Source organism: Trachypithecus francoisi, unplaced genomic scaffold (assembly GCF_009764315.1).
Source record: "Trachypithecus francoisi isolate TF-2019V2 unplaced genomic scaffold, Tfra_2.0 Lachesis_group16, whole genome shotgun sequence".
NCBI lineage: Eukaryota > Metazoa > Chordata > Mammalia > Primates > Cercopithecidae > Trachypithecus > Trachypithecus francoisi.
Genome location: NW_022681461.1, coordinates 2,183,840 through 2,200,000, shown reverse-complemented (window position 1 = coordinate 2,200,000; position 16,161 = coordinate 2,183,840). Strand labels below are relative to the sequence as shown.

Genomic DNA, 16,161 nt, shown 5'->3' with positions numbered 1-16,161 from the left:
TTTAGGTTATAGCATATGACTGTTGAGAGGTGGACCATGCCATCTTCATCTTGTAATTCCAGTGTTAGTTTCAGTACCTTAGAACGTGGCTGTTGAGTACATGAATGAAGAATGAAAAAGCTGTGATATTTAACCACAGTTAGAATTTATGCTATGTGTAGATTATTGAATAGTAATTTTGGATTGTAATTGTACATACATATTTCTCATTTTTATTAACTCTGATAATGTTCTCAACGCTGTACATTTTAAACTCACACTTAGTTAACTGAAATGTTTTAGGTAAAGAACATAATTCTTTCTTTTTCTTTCCAGCTTTTGCTGTGTTGGGCACTTGCTCCCATCTACTTTCTTCTCTAGAATCCACTGGTAAGCCACATCTGATGAAGAGAGTATTTAACCAGAAAATCTTAAGGAAAAGTTGTATGATTTAAAAGATAATAAAACTTTATTACTGGGCTATTTACATGAAATTTTAATTGTTTCTCATAAAATATATAACATCACAATCTTTACTAAATTTTTCATGTACTAGAATATTTCTGTGTCATATGTATGAAGAAAATTTATATGCTATTTTAAATGACATTTTTTAGCCTTCTTAAGTTTTAAGTGGATCTTGCAAATGAACACCAGTATTACTGAGTTTGGCATACTCAAATTGCCCAAATGTCAGCTGTTTAAACAGCAAAACAACCAAGTCATCATTGACACTTTAGTAAAGGTCATCAAAGGCTTATTTGTATTTTACGGTTTTTATTACTCTATATAGTAGGAGACTTAAAGAGTACCTACCAGGTTTGTCCATACTAATGTTATGATTTTCAATGTGTAGTTCAACCATTTCTTGTGTGGAAATACTTTGAGGCTCTGTAAATATCTGGTTACTCCTCAAAACCCATTAGATTTAGCATTTCGTGGGTGACTTGTGTTTGAACAAGTATTACTATGATGGTTGCCAGATGATTTTCTTGTTCTCTTCTTTGTTCTACATGGAGAAATAACACCAATAAATAAGACCGGGTGCAGTGGCTTACGACCGTGATCCCAGCACTTTGGGAGGCCAAGCCAGGCGATCACGAGGTCAGGAGATCGAGACCATCCTGGCTAACAAAGTGAAACCCCATCTCTACTAAAAATACAAAAATTAGTCAGGCATGGTGGCGGACGCCTATAGTCCCAGCTACTCGGGAGGCTGAGGCAGGAGAATGGCGTGAACCCGGGAGGTGGAGCTTGCAGTGAGCCGAGATTGCGCCACTGCACTCCAGCCTGGGCAACAGAGCGAGACTCTATCTCAAAAACAAACAAAAACAATAAATAAGGAGAAGGGAAAGCTCATGATTCTTGTGCTCCAGTTCCCCAAGATTAGGCCAGTGGTAGACATTTCAAGCTGACTTTATGTCTTTTTTATTTGTCCCTGTTACTCTGTCAGCACTTTTACTTTCTGGCATAAAATGTTCTAAGCTAATCTTGTATTTTCTCTGCCCCAGGGCCGGAATGAGTGATTTTTCTTAGAAGCAGAGTTGGAGCCACCGAGGAAACAGGTGAGCCCTCCCCAGCACACACTAGTCCCCAACAGAAGAACCACTGCTGCATCCACTGAGATACCAAGAAACTAGCAAAGGGCCTTCTAGCTGTCTGGGGACAATCCTCGTGTGGTCTCTGGCTCAGCCTCAAGGGTTCTGGATTAGTCTCTCTGCAACCTCCGTGCTGTGTCTCTAGATCGGGGCTCTCTGGGAAGGGCCTGGGAGACCCAGAAGAACAGGGTGTCTTGTCTGCCAAATGTCCCTTCCTTCTTCCCACTCTGACACTCAGGAATAGGCTACATGGCATGTCCAGGCAGTGCCAGGCCACCTCACTGTGTCCTTTGAGATGGGCCCAGAGGGCCTTGGGGGAGCAAGTGTGAAGCTGGGTACCTGGAGCCTGAGGCTGACTGTCCCTCCCTGTGTCTTGGAGGAGAGGCCTTGGGGCCCAAGAAAACCCCCAAGGCCTGACCTCTGGGCACACATGCAGGGAGGGAGAGTCTGTGGGCTGATGGGGGCATTGTAATGAGACTTTGAGCACCACTGCTCAGGGCCCTCAGCAGTGGACCATGGTAAGAGATGACCTGGTCATCAGGACCTGGTCAGTTGGGACCTGATCAGCAGGGACCTGGTGAGCAGTGGCCTCCTCAGTGAAGGCCTCACCAGTGGGGACCTGGTGACCTAGTCATTGGAAGCCTAGTCATGGGGACCTGGTTAGTGGTGGCCTTATTAGTGGGGCCTGATCGGTTGGAACATAAACTATAAAAAACTGGTTGGTGGGGTCTTCTCAGTATATTAGGGGCCTGGTCAGTGTGGGGCTTTAGTGGCTTGCAGCCTGGTTAGTGAGGGGCTGGTCAGAGAGGGCTTGGTCAGCTGGGCACTGATCCATGGAGAACTGTTCAGTGGGGTTGGGGTGAGCGGCAACCTGGTAAATTATGGTCTTGTCAGTGGGAACCCAGTCAATGGGGACCAGATCAGTGGAAATTGGTCAGTGGGGTCTGGTCCATGAGGCCTATTAATGGGGGCCTGGTTAGGGAGATGTGGTCAGTGGGGACTTGGTCAGTGGGACCTGGTCAATGGAGGAGTGGTCATTAGGGGCTCATCAGTGGGGACCTTGTTGGGGGCACCTGGTCAGTAGGAACCTGGCCAGTTGGCCACTGTGTGACCTCAGGCAGGGGGTTTGTCTGTGGAGCCTTCTTGCCTCCATCTGTAGGGAAGCTGAGTTAGGGCACCCTGGAGGTTTGCTGGAAAGAGAATGTGAGAAGATGTGTTGAATCCACACTGCTTGGCAGAACTACAACTTTACACACGACCTGGGTTCCACCTAGAGAGGGTGCCAGCCCTCTCTGCTCTGCCCGGTGCCCTTCCTCTGTCTGCATCCCCAGGACAACCCTCAGTGGGGAGGGTAGAGATTGGGGAGCACTTGTGGAGGCTCTAATCCTGGCCCTGGGCCCTGGTGGTGACAGTGATGAGGACGTGGGTGCACCTGTGAGTGGAGCAGCTAGGCCTGGCCAGAGAAGCAAGACACACACCCACCCATATGTACACACACACACACGCATGCACAAACACAATGCATGCACACATGTCAGTTCAGGGGATAGAGGACACTGACTCTGGGCCCTGTTGACCCAAGCAGGCTCCCGTTGTGGTGGATTGTGTCATCCCACGATGTCGCTGTTGCTGAGTCCCCATCGCCTCTGTGTTGTGGAACAGTAAGAGACACACAGCAGAGTCTGTGAGTGGCTCTGCGTGAAGGACTGTTTTCTAGGTGAGAGGCACATCTCAACACAGCTGACTAATCAGACTCAGGTGAGTGGAACCTGCTCTCTTCTCTTCTTCCTGGCTTAGGGACAGTCGCTATCAGGTGTGTGGTTTTGGCCTCTGGGCAGCTACAGAGGGTAATCCCTGAGCATTCACCAGGTGCCTGTTCTGTGCTGAGAGTCATCTCATTCATCCTCACAGCAATTCCATTCTGCATCTGCTCTGGACACCCCAGGACCACCAGGACAACCCCATCAGGGCCCTGTCACCAGGTCCAGTCTGGCTCCATGATACCAAGACGCAGGTCCAGAGACAACCGCCCTGCATGGTGCCTGCCTCTGACCCCCCTTGGTGGGTAGTGATGAGCAGACATGGAAGAAGCCAGGGCAGCATGCGGACAGCTGCCCTGCAGCCCCAGATGGCACCTGGCCCTTGGGACGTCATTCTCAAAGGGGAAGCTGGAAACTTTGATGTCCCTGGAGGGAAGGGTAAACGTGGCCTCCCAACAACCCTAGCAGCCAGCAGCATGCCATACATCTTCTCACCCAACCTGTGGGACAGAGGCCCCCTCCTGGGGAACAAGATCCATATCTAAAGGGTCTTGACCCAGTCGGGCCTCATCCTGGGCCCTGGGAGGGGAGAGGCACTGTGGGCCCCCAGCAGCAACCAGGATTACCACCCAGGGGACTCAGCCTTCTGTGGCCCTGGCCAGACTTAGAATTTGGCACAAGATAGGACAAGCTCCCTCAGCGCAGCTTGTTAATACCCAGGGCCTGTGCATGCCAGGCAAGGCCAAGCTGACTCAAAGAGCAACCAGCCACCTCTGCAAGGGTGTGCCTGGAGCAGGTAGACCAGCCACCAACCTCACCCACGCAAGGAAGCAGGGGTGGCCAGGTTTCCACAGACTGAGTAGCTGTCCCCTGATGGCTGATGGAGCGGAGGCCTGAGGAAAAGCAGATGGCACTGGGGCCCTACCTCCAGGGCAGAATTACTGATTTACCCTGACTGGCAGTGAGTGAGGTTTGGTGGCTGGTCCACCTGCTCCTGGCACACCCTTGCAGAGGTGGCTGGTTGCTCTTTGAGCCAGCTTGGCCTTGCCTGGCATGCACAGGCCTCAGTGCAACAACTGTGCTACAAATGGAGCCACATAGAGAAAATGAGCAGCAGGTTCAGGAGCAGGGTGTGCGCTGCCCTTGGGGCCCCAGTCCATGCTTCAGGGCTCCTACAGCACTGTGGGCTTCTTGGGTGCCAAGAGGCAGACCACAGGCCATCTTAAGGACGACTCTATGCTCAAGTACAGAAAGGGCCCAATCTGGTGGATGAACCACACGGCCAGCTTCTGGCTGCGGGCACAGTGCCACATCTTCCATCACTTCCTGATGTGCCCCACCAGTGCTGAAGAGACAGCCTGGAGACAGGGCAAGAGGAAGGCTGAGAAGGATGAGATGGTGAATTCCAGCTTCTTCCTGACCCTGAGCCCACCCCCAGGATGACCCTTAGCCTTTAGGAGTGGGAGAGCAAGATTGACAGCTTCGAGTGATTCACCAAAAAGATGGACAGCAGGACACTCGGCTCAACTTCACAGCCAGTGAGTTGACATGCAAGCAGATGACGGTGACAGGCTTTAAGAAGGAGCATCAGAAGGCAGCCAGTTCTTCAGCCTCGGCCAGGTCTTGGAGCTGGAACAGGCCGTCATTTCACCAGAGATGCCTTCCACACCATCAGTGAGCTCTTTGCCAATCAACCCAGGCAGGACCTGGACCCAGTCATGGACCTGTTGGGGCTGTCTCAGGGACACCAGGCCAACATCCTAGACATCATCCACATACACAAGGAAGCTTTTACCAATGTCACGAAAAGCAGGCAATGCGAGGCAGAAGGGAAGACAGAGGTGCAGAGGCTGATGACATCAGAATCACAGGAACAGGATTTCTTGGGACACTGTGGCTGAAATTCACCATTTTCATCCAATTTGAGTGAGAAACATGGACTCACAGATGCAGCATTTCTTGCAACAAGAGATACTATTTTTTCAAAAAGTCACCCAGGAATTGATAGTGTTAAATGACTAGATACTCCTTTGTGGACTGTTTCCAGTTCAAGGATACTTTCTACAGCAGAATAGTAACACTAAAAAAGAGCTAGTGCCAGCTATTGGTGGTAGGACAAGGATGCTTTTGTTCTCAGTTGAAACTCAGCTGAATATAGAATTGTGTAGGAAACAGTTAATATGGTGATAGAATAGAAAGAGTAGCAAACATGAACTAAATCAGGCTATGAATGCCTACACTACCAGTGTAACTTTTGGAAGAAAGATACCACTTACTTTATTGCCTTTTAAAGTATGAATATTTTAGTGTATATGCTGTAGACTTCAAACCGTGTGAAGAGTCTCAAAGAAGCTGGCTGTATAAAGCCTGCTGTGGATGTCTTTATACTCAAAGACTGATGATGCAATTCAAATATGTGTCCCCACCAAATCTCATGTTGAATTATATTTCCTAATGTTGAAGGTAGATCCTGGTCTAAGGTGATTGAATCCTGAAGGCAAATTTCTCATGAATGGTTTAGCAGCATCCTCTTGCTACTGTCCTCACAATCATGAGTGACTTCTCATGAGACCTGGTCATTGAAAACTCTGTGTCACCTCCCTACTCTGCATGTTTTGCTCTTGCCATGTGAGGCAATTCTCTTTCTTCGCCTTGCACGAAGATTGAAAGATTTCTGAGGCCTCCCAGAAGCAGAAGCCAGTGTGCTTCCTGTCCACCCTGCAGAACCATAAGCCAATTAAACCTCTTTTTCAAAATGAATCATACAGAAAATGGCAAATGAGGACTGGAGCATTGCTATAAAGATACCTGAAAATGTCGAAGCAGCTTTGGAACTAGGTAATGGACAGACATTGTAGGAGTTTGGAGGGCTCAAAAGAAGACAGATAGATGAGAAAATGTTTGGACCATCTTAGAGACTGGTTAAATGATTGTGACAAAAATCCTGACAGAAACATGGACAGTGAAGGCTAGGCTGAGGAGGCCTCAGATAGAAATAAGAAGCTTTCTGGGAAATGTCTTCCTTTTGGATATGGAAAGCTTACACAATGCCTGTACCATCATTTTACCTTAGAAGCAGTGAACTTGCTTTTTATATCAGAGCCTCATAGGAAAAAGGAAACTGGAGCCTTAACTTAGATGAGACTTTGGACTTTGTAACTTTGAGTTAATGCTGAAATGAGTTAATGCTGAAATGAGTTAAGACTCATGCTGGCATGGCATGATTGTATTTTGCAATGTGAGAAGAACATGAAGTTCGTAGGGTCAGGGACAGAATAATATGGTTTGTCTCTATGTCCCTTTCAAAACTCATGTGGAATTATACTCCCTAATGTTAGAGGTGGGGCCTAGGTGGAAAAAGATTTAGTCATAAAATGGTGCGGGTAGATCCTTCACGAACGATGCAGGACCATCCCCTTGATGCTGTCCTGATAGTGAGTTCTCATGTTATCTGGTTGTTCAACAGGCTGTGGAACCTCTTTCCTCACTCTGTCTTGCTCCTACTCCTGCCATGGGAGACAGCTCATTGTCCCTTGGCCTTCTGGTATAATTAGGAGCTTTCTGACTCCTCCCTGAATCGAAAGACACTATGCTTCCTTCACAGCCTGCAGAATCCCGAGTCAGTTAAACCTCTTTTATTTACGATAATACAGAAAATTAGAACTGCAGAGAGGAGCTGTGAAATGTCTTGAAGGCCTTTTTCCATTTGTCTTGGCTAATTTGCACAGGGCTTCTGTATATGCAAGTTTCTGAAGTCTTCTTGAATTTTCCCCCCTTAAATCAGGTTTTGTGTTATTACTACATAGCCAAGCCCACTCTAGAGATACCTGAAAAAGTAGAAGCAGGTTCCAAGTGGGTAACAAACAAAGACTGAGAGGGTTTGGAGGGATTGGAGAATGACAGAAGGAAGAGGGCCTGTTGAGAGTGATTTAATCATGGATGGGAGGCGGGTCGGGTGGAAGGAAAAAGGAGTGGGTAGGGTGAGGAGGAGTAGGCTGGCTGCAGGGTGGTGGAAGGGTGGGGTGTAGTGGGAGTAGGGAGTCACCTACTGCAGAGGCACAGCCTCATGGACAACCTCTACTAGGGCAGTGCACCTGTGGCTTTGCAAGTTTTAGCCCCCACGGCTGCTCTCATGGACTGGGCTAGTGTTGAGTGCCTGCAGCTTTTCCACACTGAGGGTGCAAGCTGTTGTTGGGTCTATGAATCTGACTCTGCCTGTGCAGCAGGCTTCTGCCTGGAAACAGTGGGAGGTGGAGGTGGAGGTGGGGAGGGGCGGATCCTTCACCAGTGGTTATGCACCATCTTATTGATGCTGACCTTGTGATATGGAGTTCTCATGAGATCTGGTTGTATAATAGGGTGTGGCACCTCTTTCCTCTCTCAGTCTTGCCCCTACTCCTGCCATATGAAGCATCTCTGTGCCCCTTGCCTTCTGGTATGATTGGGAGGCTTCGTGAGTCCTCCTAGAAGCAGAAGCCACTATGCTTCCTTTACAGCCTGCAGAACCGTGAGCCAATTAAACCTCTTTTTCAAAATGAATCATACAGAAAATGGCAAATGAGGACTGGAGCATTGCTATAAAGATACCTGAAAATGTGGAAGCAGCTTTGGAACTAGGTAATGGACAGACATTGTAGGAGTTTGGAGGGCTCAAAAGAAGACAGATAGATGAGAAAATGTTTGGACCATCTTAGAGACTGGTTCAATGGTTGTGACAAAAATCCTAACAGAAACATGGACAGTGAAGGCTAGGCTGAGGAGGCCTCAGATAGAAATAAGAAGCTTTCTGGGAATGTCTTCCTTTTGGATATGGAAAGCTTACACAATGCCTGTACCATCATTGTACCTTAGAAGCAGTGAACTTGCTTTTTATATCAGAGGCTCATAGGAAAAAAGAGACTGGAGCCTTAACTTAGATGAGACTTTGGACTTTGTAACTTTGAGTTCATGCTGAAATGAGTTAATGCTGAAATGAGTTAAGACTCATGCTGGCAAGGCATGATTGTATTTTGCAATGTGAGAAGAACATGAAGTTCGTAGGGTCAGGGACAGAATAATATGGTTTGTCTCTATGTCCCTTTCAAAACTCATGTGGAATTATACTCCCTAATGTTAGAGGTGGGGCCTAGGTGGAAAAAGATTTAGTCATAAAATGGTGCGGGTAGATCCTTCATGAACGATGCAGGAGCATCCCCTTGATGCTGTCCTGATAGTGAGTTCTCATGTTATCTGATTGTTTAACAGGCTGTGGAACCTCTTTCCTCACTCTGTCTTGCTCCTACTCCTGCCATGGGAGACAGCTCATTGTCCCTTGGCCTTCTGGTATAATTAGGAGGCTTCCTGACTCCTCCCTGAATCAAAAGACACTATGCTTCCTTCACAGCCTGCAGAATCCCAAGTCAGTTAAACCTCTTTTATTTACGATAATACAGAAAATTAGAACTGCAGAGAGGAGCTGTGAAATGTCTTGAAGGCCTTTTTCCATTTGTCTTGGCTAATTTGCACAGGGCTTCTGTATACGCAAGTTTCTGAAGTCTTCTTGAATTTTCCCCCCTTAAATCAGGTTTTGTGTTATTACTACATAGCCAAGCCCACTCTAGAGATACCTGAAAAAGTAGAAGCAGGTTCCAAGTGGGTAACAAACAAAGACTGAGAGGGTTTGGAGGGATTGGAGAATGACAGAAGGAAGAGGGCCTGTTGAGAGTGATTTAATCATGGATGGGAGGCGGGTCGGGTGGAAGGAAAAAGGAGTGGGTAGGGTGAGGAGGAGTAGGCTGGCTGCAGGGTGGTGGAAGGGTGGGGTGTAGTGGGAGTAGGGAGTCACCTACTGCAGAGGCACAGCCTCATGGACAACCTCTACTAGGGCAGTGCACCTGTGGCTTTGCAAGTTTTAGCCCCCGCGGCTGCTCTCATGGACTGGGCTAGTGTTGAGTGCCTGCAGCTTTTCCACACTGAGGGTGCAAGCTGTCGTTGGGTCTATGAATCTGACTGTGCCTGTGCAGCAGGCTTCTGCCTGGAAACAGTGGGAGGTGGAGGTGGAGGTGGGGAGGGGCGGATCCTTCACCAGTGGTTATGCACCATCTTATTGATGCTGACCTTGTGATATGGAGTTCTCATGAGATCTGGTTGTATAATAGGGTGTGGCACCTCTTTCCTCTCTCAGTCTTGCCCCTACTCCTGCCATATGAAGCATCTCTGTGCCCCTTGCCTTCTGGTATGATTGGGAGGCTTCGTGAGTCCTCCTAGAAGCAGAAGCCACTATGCTTCCTTTACAGCCTGCAGAACCGTGAGCCAATTAAACCTCTTTTCTTTTTTTTTTTTTTTTTTTGGAGACGGAGTCTCGCTCTGTCGCCTGGGCTGGCTCACTGCAAGCTCCGCCTCCCGGGTTTACGCCATTCTCCTCCGGAGTAGCTGGGACTACAGGCGCCCGCCACCTCGCCCGGCTAGTTTTTTGTATTTTTAGTAGAGACGGGGTTTCACCGTGTTAGCCAGGATGGTCTCAATCTCCTGACCTCGTGATCCGCCATCTCGGCCTCCCAAAGTGCTGGGATTACAGGCTTGAGCCACCGCGCCCAGCCTAAACCTCTTTTCTTTATGATTATACAGAAAGTTAGTGCTGTGAAGTGGAGCTATGAAATGCCTTCAAGGCCTTTTCCCCACTGTCTTGGCAACCAGCACCCACGTTCTTTTCATGAAAATATCTGAAAGCCTTTGTGAATTTTCCCCTGGAAATGGACTTTTCTTCTTTTACTACATTACCAAGCTGTGACAAAGATAACTGAGAATGTAGAAGCAGGTTCAGAAGTGGGTAAAAGACAGAGGTCGGGAGAGTTGGGAACGTGTAGAAGACAGCAAGATGAGGAAAAGTTTGGACCACTGAAAAGAATTGTTAAATACTTGTGATGAGAAGGCTGACAGAAGGATGGACAGCGAAGGCCAGACTTAAAAGGTCTCAGATGAAAATGAGGAATTTCCTGTGAACAGGAGCCAAGGTTACATTTGATTGGCCTTAGCCCTGGAGATCTGTGAAACTACAAACATGGGGGTGATGATTTAGGATGTATCTGGTGGAATGAACATCTTGGCAGCATAGCTAAAGAGGTGTCCTCTACGTTCAACAGCCTGTGTTCTTATGTGCAACCTAAGAAATGACCTCAAGTTGCAACTTCTATTTAAATGGGAAGTGGAGCTCAAAAATTTGAAGAATTTGCAGCCTAGCCAAGTGGTCACAAAGAAAAGCTGATTTTCAGGGGGAAAATTCAAGAACACTTAAGAATATTTGCGTAAAAAAGAGCCTAGTGCAAATAGCCAAGACAATGGGGAAAAGGCCTTGATGGCATTTCAGAGACCTTTGCAACAGCCCTTGCTGTCACAGGCCCTGGGGCCTAGGAGAGAAGAATGATTTTCTGGGCCAGCTCCATGGCCTCACTGCTGCAGGCATCATCAGGACACTGCTGCCTGCATCCCTGCAGCTCCAGCTCCAGCCATGGCTGAAAGATACACCGGTACAGCTTGGATCACTGCCTCAGAGTTGGCTCCAAACCTTGATGGCTTCCAAATAGTGTTAAGCCAGTAGGTGCACAGAGCAAGAGACTAGAGGCTTAAGAGCCTGCATCTAGACTCCAGAGGATGTACTGAAAAGCCTGGGTGTCCATCAGAAACCTTTCCAAGAGGCAGAGCCTCATGGGAAATCTTTACTAGGGCAGCAAAGAAGGGACATATCAGGTTGAAGCCCTCACACTGGGAGGCACCATCCTCCAAACCCCAGATTCATAAACTCACCAACAGCTTGCCCCCTCAGTGTGGAAAAGCTACAGGCACTCAACACCAGCCCTGTCCATGAGGGCAGCCACAGGGGCTGATCACTGCAAACCCACAGGTGGAGATCTGCCCAAAGCCTTGGGAGCCCAGCCCTCACACCCCTGTGCCGTGGATGTGGGACAAGGATTCCAAAAGGATGATTTTGGAGCTGTAGGATTGAATGGCCTGTTGGGTTTTGGACGTTCATGTATCCTGTGAGTCCCATTGGTGTTTGTTTTTTCGTTCTGGCATTTTTATTCTATTGGCTGGGAATGCTTACCCATTGCCTGTACAATCATTGTACATTGGAAGTAGTTAACTTGCTTTATAATTCAGACGCTCATGGGCAGAAGGGACTGTATGCTGGTCTCAGATGAAACTTTGGGCTTTGGACATTTGCTGGAGTGAGTTAAGATTTGGGGGACTGTAGAGAAGGCATCATTGTATTTTGCAATGTGAGAAAGACATGAGATTTGCAGGGGGCAGGGACAGAATAATATGATTTGGCCCTGTGTCCCTACCAAACTCATGTGGAATTGTAATGGGAAATGTTAAAGGTTGGGGCTGGCGGAAGGTGATTTAATCATGGTGGAGAGTGGAGGTTGGAAGGTGGAGTGATGGGGTAAATTAGGGGGAATTATGGTGGGGTTGGGAGTGAAAGGCAGGGGTGGGGGGCAGATCCTTCACAAATGGTTAAACACCATCTCCTTAATGCTGTCCTTCTGATAGTTCTCTTCGAGATTTTTTAGCTGTGAGATTGAATGAATACTGGTCTGCCAGGTTTTGGATGTGCATTGGGCCTGTGGTCCCATTTGTGTTCGTTTTCTGGGAAATGTCTTCCCTTTGGATTGAGAAATCTTACGCAATAACTGTACCATCATTGTACCTTGAAAGAAAAGCACTTCTTTTTATCTTCAGGGACTCACAGGCAAAAGAGACTGTAGCCTTGTCTCAAATGAGACTTTGAACTTTTTATATTTGAGTTAATGCTGGAATGAGTTAAGGCTTTTGGAAACTTTTGAAAAGGCATGTTTGTATTTTACCCTGTGAGAAGGACATGAGATTTGAAAGGGTCAAGGTCGGAATAATATGGTTTGGCTGTGTTTCCCTAGAAAAATGTGGAATTGTAATCCCAAATTTTGGAGATGAAGCCTGGTGGGAGGTGATTTAATCATGGATGGTAGGTGGGTGGGGGTGTAAGGAGAAAGAGGTGGGGAGGGTGGGAAGGAGTAGGCTGGCCGTAGGGTGGTGTGAGGGTGGTGGGTATTAGGAAGAGGGAGTAGCCTGCTGCAGAGGCAGAGGCTTATGGAAGACCTCTACTAGGGCAGTGCACCTGGGGCTTTGCAGGCTTTAGCCCCATGGCTGCTCTCATGGGCTGGGCTGGTGTTGAGTGCCTGTAGCTTTTCCATACTGAGGGTGCAGGCTGTTGGTGGGTCTATGAATCTGGGGTTTGGAAGATGGTGGCCTCCTGCCTAGGGGCTCCAAGCCTATCTTTTCTTTCTGCACTGCCCTAGTAGAGGTTTTCCAAGAGGCTCTGCCTCTGCATCAGGCTTCTGCCTGGAAACAGTAGGGGGCGGACTCAGCTTCCTGAGTCCTCCCAGTTTCAGAAGCCACTGTGCTTCCTTACAACCTGCAGAATCATGAGCCAATTAAACCCCTTTTCTTTCTGATCACAGAGAAAATTAGCACTGGGGAGTGGATGTATGAAATGTCTTCAAGGCCTTTTCCTGAATGTCTTGGCAATCCTCACTCAGCTTCTTTTCATTCAAGTATCTGAAGCCTTCTTGGATTTTCCCCCTGAAAATGGACTTGTCTTCCTTTACCACATTGCCAGGCTGTGACAAAGATGTCTGATAATGTAGAAGCAGGTTCAGAAGAGGGTAGCAGACAGAGGTCGAGAGAGTTTGGAGGGCTTCGAAGACAGGAACATGAGGAAAAGTTTGGATCTTTGTAAAGAATTGTTAAATACTTGTGATCAGAAGGCTGACAGGAAAATGATCAGTGAAAGCCAGACTTAAGAAGGTCTCAGATAAAAATGAGGAACTTACTGGGAACAGAAACCAAGGTTACTTTTGTTTTGCTGTAGCAAAGAATGTGGCTGCATGGTGACCCTGCCCTGGAGATCTGTGAAACTTTAAACTTGAGGGTTTTGACTTAGTGCATATCTGGTGGAATGAACTTCTAGGAAGTAAAGCTCAAGAGGTGTCCTGTCTGCATCGAACAGCCTGTGCTCTAATGTGTGACCAAGAAAATGACCTCTGGATGGGACTTACATTAAATGAGTCCCAACTCTTATATTAAATGAGAAACAGAACTCAAAATTTTGGAAAACTTGCAGCCTGGCCAAGTGTCAAAAAGAAAAGCTGATTTTCCGGGAGAAAATTCAGGTAGGCTTTAGAAATTTGCATAAAAAGAAGCCCAGTGCTAATAGCCAAGACAACAGGAAAAGGCCTTGAAGGCATTTCAGAGACCTTTGCAGCAGCCCTTGCTGTCACAGGCCCTGGGCCTAGGAGAGAAGAATGGTTTCCTGGGCCAGTCCTGTGACTCCCCTCTATGTGCAGCCTCAGGACACTGCTGCCTGCAGCCCTGCAGCTCCAGCTCCAGCCATGGCTAAAAATGCACAAATGCAGCTTGGGTCACTGCTTCAGAGGGTGCAAGTTAGAAGCCTTGGTAACTTCCTCATAGTGTTAAGCCACTGGGTGGACAGATCATGAGACTAGAGGCTTGGGAGCCTCTCTATAGACTTTGGAAGATGTGTGGAAATGCCTGGGTGACCAGACAAAAGCATCCCAAAAACGCAGAACCTCATAAGAAATCTCTACTAGGGCAGTGCAGAGGAAAATAGGGGGTTGGAGCCCCCATACTGGAGGCCACCATCATGGAGACCCCAGATTCATAGAGCCACCAACAGCTTGTACTATCAGTCAGGAAAAGCTACAGGCACTCAACACCAGTCCAGCCCATAAGAGCAGCCATGGGGCATAAACCCTGCAAAGCCACAGGTGCAGAGCTGCCCAAGGCCTTCAGAGACCAGACCTCACATCCCTGTGCCCTGGATGTGGGATAAGATTTCAAAAAGGGTGATTTTGGAACTGTAGGAATGAATGACTGGCCTTCCGGGTTTGGAGTTTCATGGGGCCTGTAAGTCCTGTCTGTGTTTTGTTCTTTCTGGCAAAATTCTTCCTTTTCGCTGAGAATGCTTACCCATTGTCTGCACAAGCATTATACCTTGGAAGTAGTTAACTTGCTTTACAGTTCAGCGGCTCATGGGCCTAAGGGACTGTAGCCTTGTATCAGATGAGACTTTAAGCTTTGGACGTTTGTATAAATGCTGGAATGATATAAGATTTGGGGGGACTGTGGGGAAAGCATCATTGTATTTTACAATGGGAGTCAGGGACAATAATAAAGGTTGGGTCTGGAGGAGGGTGATTTAATCATGGTGGAGAGTGGGGGTTGGAAGGTGGGGGGTAGGGAGAATGAGGGGATTATGGTGGGGGTGAGGGGTGAAAAGTGGTGGTGGGGGATGGATCCTTCACAAATGATTAAACACCATCTCCTTATTGCTGTGCTTAGGATAGTGAGTTCTCTTCTTGATTTTGGAGCTCTGAGATTGAATGGATACTGGCCTCCTGGGTTTTGGACTTGCATTGGGCCTGTGGTCCTATTTGTGTTTTTTTCCTGGGAAATTTCTTCCCTTTGAATTGAAAAAGCTTACCCAATGCCTTTACCATCATTGTACCCTGAAAGGAAAGAACATCCTTTTAAATTCAGGGACTCATAGGCAAAAGGGACTGTAGACTTGTCTCAGATGAGATGTTGAACTTTTTTTACATTTGAGTTCATGCTGGAATGAGTTAAGATGTAAGGAACTTTTGAAAAGGCCTGAATGTGGTTTGCTCTGTGAGAAGGACATGAGATTCTGGGGTATCAGGGTCGAATAATATGGTTTGGCTGTGTTTCTTCACCAAAACTCATGTGACTTGTAATCCTTAATGTTGGAGGTGGGACCTGGTGGGAGGTGATTTAATCATGGCAGGAGGGGGTTGGGGTAGGAAGGAAAAGGGGCGGGTAGGGTGGGGAGTAGGTTGGCAGTAGGGTGGTGGGAGGGTGGTGGGTAGTAGGAAGGGGGAGTAGCCTGCTGCACAGGCAGAGGCTCATGGAAAACCTCTACTAGGGCAGTGCACTGTGGCTTTTCAGGCTTTAGCCCCCATGGCTGCTTTATGGGCTGGGCTGGAATTGAGTGTCTATAGCTTTTCTATACTGAGGGTGTGAGCTGTTGGTGGGTCTATGAATGTGGGGTCTGGAGGATGGTGGCCTCCTGTGTGGGGGCTCCCAGCCCATATTTTCCTTCTGCACTGCCATAGTGGAAGTTTCCCAAGAGGCTCTGCCTCTGCAGGAGGCTTCTGCCTGGAAACAGTGGGCAGTGGTGTGGGTGGTGGTTCCTTCACCAGTGGCTAATCTTCCTGATGCTGATCTCCTGACAGTGAGTTCTCATGAGATCTGATTGTATAACAGGATGTGGCACCTCCTTCCTCTCTCTGTCTTGCTCCTACTCCTGCCGGATGAAATATCTCATTGCTGCTTGGCCTTCTGGTGTGGTTAGAAGGCCCCTGATCAGTGTGGGCCTGGTCAGTGGACTAGTCAGTTGGGACTTGGTCAGTGAGGCCTGTTTATTGGGGGCGTGGTCAGCAGGGGTCTGCTTAGAGAGGGTCTCATTAGTGAGATCTAGTAATGGGGTCTTGGTGAGTGGGGACCTAGTGGCAACCACTTGTTTGGTGTCTGGTCAGTGTAAAACTAGGCTGCAGGACTTTGTCAATGGAGACCTGGTCAGCTGGGGCTTAGTGGTGGCCATGTCAGCATGGACTGGGTCACTGGTGACCAGGTCAAGGGGTGCTATTCCATGGATGCTGGTCACGTGGGACCTAGTCAGCAGGGCCTGGTGGCCATGTCCTCATCAGTGAGGCCCTTATCAGTGGGGTACTGGTCACGGCAGCCTGGTCAGTGGAACCTAATCAGTGGGG

At 48.0% G+C, this 16,161-nt stretch overlaps 1 long non-coding RNA gene across 3 annotated transcripts in view; it reads left to right on the top strand.

Annotated features, from left to right (window-relative positions):
• Window positions 1-15,859, top strand: part of LOC117098295 — a 25,960-nt gene extending 10,101 nt beyond the window's left edge. Inside the window, exons 2-6 of one of the 3 annotated variants that reach the window (XR_004443314.1) lie at window positions 316-369; window positions 1,491-1,544; window positions 3,163-3,335; window positions 3,489-4,307; window positions 15,847-15,859. This is a non-coding gene — a long non-coding RNA (uncharacterized LOC117098295). Of the gene's footprint in view, window positions 1-99; window positions 370-1,490; window positions 1,545-3,159; window positions 3,336-3,488; window positions 4,308-15,846 lie in introns of those variants that run through there. The other 2 variants (XR_004443315.1, XR_004443312.1) reach the window with 2 other exon arrangements.
• The last annotated feature ends 302 nt before the right edge of the window (window positions 15,860-16,161 follow it).